Source organism: Sus scrofa, chromosome 13, assembly GCF_054392235.1.
Source record: "Sus scrofa isolate SSC_HxYL_T2T_F1_AM1 chromosome 13, Sscrofa_HxYL_maternal_Yorkshire_Landrace_v2.0, whole genome shotgun sequence".
Taxonomy (NCBI): domain Eukaryota; kingdom Metazoa; phylum Chordata; class Mammalia; order Artiodactyla; family Suidae; genus Sus; species Sus scrofa.
In genome coordinates this window covers 113,367,077-113,374,528 of record NC_139395.1, presented here as the reverse complement: position 1 = coordinate 113,374,528, position 7,452 = coordinate 113,367,077, and the positions used below count along the sequence as shown (strand labels likewise).

Sequence of the window (7,452 nt, the reverse complement as noted above, 5' to 3'; positions counted from 1 at the left end):
TAGTGCAGCTGCTTATAAAATAGCATAGTTTATGCATAATGTCTTTATAGGAGACCCTGTACTTTAGAACTCTGCGTCAGCAGATATTTGCCTTTGGCAGAGTTCAACTGTTCAGTGGTCTCCAAGAGAGAATGAACAGTTGTCTCCTAGCAAACAACTCAGTGCCACCTCTTCCAAGAAGCTGCCTCTGGAGTTCCCGTCATGGCGCAGTGGTTAACGAATCCGACTAGGAACCATGAGGTTGCAGGTTCACTCCCTGCCTCGCTCAGTGTGTTAAGGATCCAGCATTGCCGTTAGCTGTGGTGTAGGTCGCAGACGCGGCTCAGATCCCGCGTTGCTGTGGCTCTGGCGTAGGCCGTTGGCTACAGCTCCGATTCGACCCCTAGCCTTGGACCTCCATATGCCGCGGGAGCAGCCCAAGAAATGGCAAAAAGACCAAAAAAAAAAAAAAAAAAAAACAAAAAAAAAAAGCCGCCTCTGATCACACACATCAGAAGGCCCTTTTTCCTTCTCTGACCCCTCATCCACACCTCTTAAGACACATCTCCCCTTCTACCAAATATGAGCAGCATTACGTAAGTTCCCTTATTTCCCCTCCTACAGCATCTAGGCTTGAATATACAGGTACTTGCTAAATCTCTGTGGAGTAAATGAATATACAGCAAATAATTGTCCTGTGTATGCTCTTCTGGAATTACTGCCTAAATCCAGTTTCTGAATGTGTGCCTATAAAACGAAATCACAAATCGTTTGGGATTTATTTGTTCTCACACTCACCAACTGCAATTCAAAAGCAATTCCAGGCCACACAATACCTGCAAGCATTCTCACTTTTTAGCCCATATTTCAAGGACAATAAAGAAATTTTTCACAAAGTCATTTGCAATTAAGCATAACCTAAGCTTACAGAATTATGTATTCTCATTGTCTTTTATTTTCTTGTAAACAAGCCAAATCTCTTTAGTATTTCAATTTCTCAACTTTATGTTTTGTTGAGGTCTTCGCGTGGTTTTTTTTTTTTTCATATACCAAACAACTTCAAAGGTAATGGCCTCAAGAAGAATTCCATGATAAGAAGTAGAACTTATGTTCTTGCAGCAAGCTTTAGCTGGACATTTTTATAGTAGTTAAATTATGAACAAAAAGTGAGACGTGCCACTTCAAGAAAATTAAAGAATCGCGGAGTCTGAGAATGTTCCACACTGCAAGCAGAAAAACACATTAGCTACAAGACATTTAGAAAGCATTAACCCATCAACCAAAGACATAGCCACTGGAGACTCTTTATGCCCTCTTCCCTCACAGCCTAGTTTCTTGTGAGAGTAGGCTACACTTTTTTTTTTTTTTTTTTTTTTGTCTTTTTGCCTTTTCTAGGGCCACTCCCGAGGCATATGGAGGTTCCCAGGATAGGGGTCTAATCAGAGCTGTAGCTGCCAGCCTACGCCAGAGCCACAGCAACGCAGGATCCGAGCCGCATCTGTGACCTTCACCACAGCTCATGGCAACACCGGGTCCCCAACCCACTGAGCAAGGCCAGGGATCGAACCTGCAACTTCATAGTTCCTAGTCAGATTCGTCAACCACTGCACCACAACGGGAACTCCAGGCTACACTTTTTATTGCAATTGCTACCTTGAATTCATATGCCAAATTCCTGCAAGCTGGCTGTTCCCATCCTGCCATCCCACTCCAACCGAAACTGCAAGTTTCAGAAGGCCAAAACAGAAATCATTTTCCTCCCAAACCAGCTTTCTGCTTAATGGTGCCACTATCCATCCAAGCCAGAAATCTGGGAGTCATGTTTAATTCCAGTCTCTCCAGCACTTTGTCATGATCACATTGTCAATGCAATTTCACAAGCGTCACTGAAACTTGTCCTCTCCTTTTTCTCTGCACTGCCACTGCCTTAGTTCCAATTCCATCACCTCTCATGAGCTTCACTGCTCCAAGCTATTAATCTCTGAATCTAGATTTCTTCCCCTCAACCTCAAATTCACTCCCTGCCTTCTGCTATTCTGGAGTCTTATTTCTAAAAACTTATCTTAATCCCCAATATAAAAACTTTCTAAAGCTCCCATTTGCCTTCAGGATTAAGATCAAAATACTCAACATGGAATGACAAGCCCTCAGCAATCTGCCTCCTATCAGAGCTTTCCAGAACTCTTCACACACTTCCTTCTCTCCATCTTCATTAACCAGCAGGCTCCCTCAGGACTAGCTGTGGGACCTCTCATACTCCTCACTCGCCTTCCACTCCTTCTCTGCCTAGGAGAGTCATCCTACTCGTCCTTTGCGATGCAGCTCAAAGACCATCTCCTCCGAGAATCTTAGAAGTATTCGAGGCTCACCACCCTGTTAGCCATTGCTCTTTGACAATGCTCATCACACTGTATTACAATCACAGAATCACTGATGCTCTATTTTTCCCACTCGATGTGACCCTTGTGGAAAACGGTTCACATTTTCCACACCTCTGAATCACTGCCCCTAGCAAAGAGCCTTAGGTTCAGCGATGCTAGAAATTAATGATGTCACAGAAGTCTGCATTACATCATCAAGCATCATCCATTTTTACAGCATTGTATTCAGTTTTCCCCACTGCTATATTTCTTTGAATCATAAGATGCTGTCAATGACTCATCCCAATTTCAGAAATGTTAAGAAGTGAAATACTGTGGTCTACAAAATAAGCACATTATTTAAGTAATAGATTATAAACTTTATCCTTAGTCATCAGACTAAAAAGACAGTTTAAAAATCCAAGTGTTGGAAAATAACCTAAAATAACTTATAAATGAAGAGAACACACATATGTTATCTTAAAATATTACAATCTCTTTCCTTTGAAATGTTCATTAAGGAACTCTTTGTTCTGTATCCTTATTGTGGTAGCCAGAACACAAATCCATATCTATTAAAATTCATAGAACTGTAAAAACAAAATCATGGAAGGCATTGTAAAATCTCCATATCTCCATTAAATATGGCCAATTTCTCCCCTCCCCCAACACTTCCATGGACCTCATCAGAAACCAAAAAAGACACTTGCTTCTCCCCTGACACTCAGTCCATCTCATGAGCGATGACTCTGAAATCTGGAGACACTCGTCTCCAGGCCCCGCCCCCGCTCCTCGCTCTCCACATCCCAGACCAGGCTTCCAGCTGCTCACACAGGTCCTGTTCCCCTTACAGCCAATTCTCTCATCCCAGCTTTCCCAGCCCTGTGGCCGCCAGCTCAAACCCACCTCTCTCCTCTCCCTCTCAACCTCCTCCCACTTCACGCCATCAACCATATGATCATCTCTCATCCACTGCACCCTCTGAAATATGGGCTCAATAGAATGGGGATAAGCGGAAAAGGATTTGGCTTTTGTTCTGATACTTTTATCTACCAGGGCACATAGGGTCTGCTTTGAGTGGTTAAAAACCACCTGAATATGATAAGCACAGAACCTGGAAATAATCAGATTTTCCTTGGGAAAATGAACCAGCCTCAATACTGGAGGAGGAGTGGGGGGCTAAGGGTTGGAACAAGCCTCACAAGAAGCAAGAAGCTTGAAAATGTCACCAGCCCACACTTGTGGCTGTACGTGAACAACCCACTGTATCCTAGAAATTTCCACACGTGCTTCATTTGCTTGCCAGAATGCCTAAAGGAATCTGAAGGCAATCGTAGGAGGACCCATGCAGTCCAACCTACTTATCACCTGAATACAAGGAATGTTCAGATGGTTCTCTAAACAATGTTTTAGGTCATCTATCAAAGAATACACACCTAACATATGGTAATTAACTGTATTTATATGTTTCATAAATTAAGAACATGAGTACTAGGTGCTCACTTCGGCAGCACATATACTAAAATTGGAACAATACAGAGAAGATGGCTCCTGCGCAAGGATGATACACAAATTCGTGAAGCGTTCCATATTTAAAAAAAAAAAAAAAAAAAAAAAAAAAAAAAGAGCATGAGTACTACAAGGAACTCTAGCAATAGTCCATTTTGCTAATCAGGAAATGGAGCACAGAAAATTATTAACCTACTGAAACTTAGGAGATAGCACAGAAGGTGAGCCTCTTCTAAAAGACAAAAAAGACAAACTCCACTTTAGGATGCAAATCCCAAACGGAATGCTTCATAAATCCCTTGATTTTCACTACAAAACTGATTTACAGTTAAACCTACTGGTGTGGGGGGAATCATTTTAGGAGGAGAGTTAAGTTAGGCAGAGTAGCTGCCAAGAAATGGGAATCATAAAGATCCACCAAGGAGAAGACACGGTCCCTTGAGTGCATGACGGTATATAGAACACCTCAGGGGAATAAGCGCTTAGAGGTCTGTAATAAGTTTGGCTGCCTGTCCTGCCTGTATGATGTTAAGGGCTTTTCTAACAGAACACAAAAGAGTTCCCCATTGACCTTGAGGCAGCAAATCTCTGCTCAGAGTCTAATCTCAAATCCCCGCTGGGACACATAAAGAACCAAGAGCCAAGAGGCCCTGAGGGTGAGACATTCCAGAAATCATGGATAGCTTGCAGACAACATGAAGCTGTTCTCTACTTCCACTGGGACCAAAATACAAATGCCTTGACCCTATTCTCTATTGCTTTGTCACCTATAGTTCCCTTCACATGCAATTTTCTTCCTGTTGATGCAAATTTATTTCTCACTCAGGGCCTGTTTAACTCCCACCTACAGTCCCAAAGTTCTCTGGAAAATGTTACTTGTTACCTTCCTCCCTCTGAACAGTAACTACCACTTTCCTCAAATAGGAACACTCAAACTTCCCTTGAATTTGGTTCTTTGTAGGGTTTTTTCACTTTTACTATACAATAAGTGTTCACTGTTGAAAAATTAGAAAATACAAATAAGCAAAAAAAAAAAAAAAAGTCATCACCCAGAGACATTTACACACATATCCTTCAGACATGTCTGTGTTTGTTTTTACAGAATCAACAGCACACGAATCTTCCACATAAAAATGTCACCATTCCATGTCAATATGCTCTCTAATGAAACCATTTAATGACTGCTCGATATTTCACTTTAAGCATATTACACAATGTACCTAACAAATCTCCTTACAAACCTGGGTGATTTTCTCTCTTAGGCTGTTATAAACAATCTTGTAAGATACTTTCCTAAAATATGTTTAAATGTGTGTATTTGTCTGATGATTTCCTTAGAATAAATTATTAGAAATGGAAGTGCTAAATCAAAAGGCATGCAGCCCCCCACCATCCTGCTTTTTAGATCTTTTTATTCATATTGCCAATTCATCCTCCAAAATGTAAGTTTATCCTCCAGTTTATTCTCCTTTTTATGCATCAGGCAAAAAAACATTTATTTTGTGCCTACTTTGTGCTAGGCACTACCACCACAGTAATTATTAACATACCAGACACATGTAGATGTAAAGGTGAACTGGTGCAGCCACCACAGAGAACAGCATGGATGTTCCTTAAAAAACTACAAATAGTTAACATATGATCATGCAAAACTACACCTGGTTATATAAGCAAAAAACCTCTAATTTGAAAAGACACATGCACCTCAATGTTCACAGCAAGAAGATGGAGAAACAAGTTAAATGTCCATCAACATATGACTGGATAAAGAAAATGTGGTACATATACACAATGAACTACTACCCAACCATAAAAAAAGAATAAAATAATGCCATTTGCAGCAACATGGATGGACGTAGAGATTATCATATTAAGTGAAGTTAAGTCAGAGAGAGAAAGACAAATATCATATGATATTGCTTATACATGGAATTTAAAATATGACACAGGAGTTCCCACCGTGACACAGCAGGTTAAGGATCCAGTGCTGTCTCTACAGCAGCTCAGGTCACTGCTGAGGCATGGGCTCAATCCCAGGCCCAGTACAGTAGGTTAAGGATCCTATGTTGCTGCAGCTGTGGTACAGGTTGCACCTGTGGCTCAGATTCTATCCCTAGCCTGAACTTTCATATGCCATGGGTGCAGCCAAAAAAATTGTTTTTAATTAAAAAAAAAAAAAAAAACATAAGGGAGTTTCTGCTGTGCACAGCGGAAATGAATCTAACTACTATCCATGAGGATGTGAGTTCGATCTCTGGCCTCGCTCAGTGGGTTAAGGATCTAGTGTTGCTGCAAGCTATGGTGTAGGCTCGGATCTGGCATTGCTGTGGCTGTGGCTGTGGCACAGACCAGCCTCTGTAGCTCCGATTCACCCCTTGGCCTAGTAACCTCGACCACAAGTGCAGCCCTAAAAAGAAAAAAGAAAATATGACACAAATGAACTTATTTACAAAACAGAAAAAGACTCCCACACAGAAACAAACTTAGGTTATTAAAGGGAATTGGTTGGGGGTATAAATTGGAATTTCGGGTTAACATACACACACTACTATATAAAAAAATAGGTAAACAACAAAGACCTATTGTATAGCACAGGAAACTATACTCAATATCTTGTAATAATCCAATGAAAAACAATCTGAAAAAAAAAAATATATATATAACTGAATCAATTTGCTATATACTTAAAACTAACACAACAGGAGTTCCCGTCGTGGCGCAGTGGTTAACGAATCCAACTAGGAACCATGAGGTTGTGGGTTCGGTCCCTGCCCTTGCTCAGTGGGTTAAGGATCTGGCGTTGCCGTGAGCTGTGGTGTAGGTTGCAGACGCGGCTCAGATCCCGCATTGCTGTGGCTCTGGCGTAGGCCGGAGGCTACAGCTCCAATTCGACCCCTAGCCTGGGAACCTCCATATGCCACAGGAGCGGCCCTAGAAATGGCAAAAAGACAAAAAAAAAACCAAAAAAAAACCCAAAAAAAAAAAAAAAAAAAAAAAACCTAACACAACATTGTAAATTAATTACACTTCAATTTAAAAAAATAGCAGACACAGTTCTTGCCCTCGTGGAGCTTACAACCTAAAGGAAGAGAAAGAAACTCACACACACCTCATGACAAACTTCATTATAAACTGAGGTTAAGCTAAGAAAGAAAAGTACAGGGTTTCTGAAAAGACCACAGGAATTTTAAAAGAATCTGATATAGCCTGAAGGGTCTGGAAGAGTTTCCATAGGAAGAATGGTTCTGAGTTGGGCTAATGTTTTCTGTTGTAAATCCCATGAAACCAGGTTGTCAAGAGTCCTGGATAAAATATTCTAAGCAAATGGAACAGCATGAACAAAGGCCCTGAGACAGGAAGGAAGAGGATCAATTTGAAAAAATGTAAACAGCTCATACACAGAGGCTTGGAGCTGAGGTTCAGAGGTAGTAGAAAGAGTAAGGCAGAGACCAGACCACACAAGCCCTCCATGGGAGCAGCAGACTTCTCCCAAATAGTAAGGCCGACTTTCAATACCATGGGCTAGAACAGCCACATGGCAATAGAAGCCTAAATAACTAACAACAGTAATGACACAATAAACTGTAAATCAGAAAAATGGAGA

At 41.1% G+C, this 7,452-nt stretch overlaps 1 pseudogene; it reads left to right on the top strand.

The window, feature by feature from the left end:
- Positions 1 to 3,834: 3,834 nt before the first annotated feature.
- Positions 3,835 to 3,935, top strand: LOC146397557 (U6 spliceosomal RNA; annotated as a pseudogene).
- Positions 3,936 to 7,452: the final 3,517 nt, after the last annotated feature.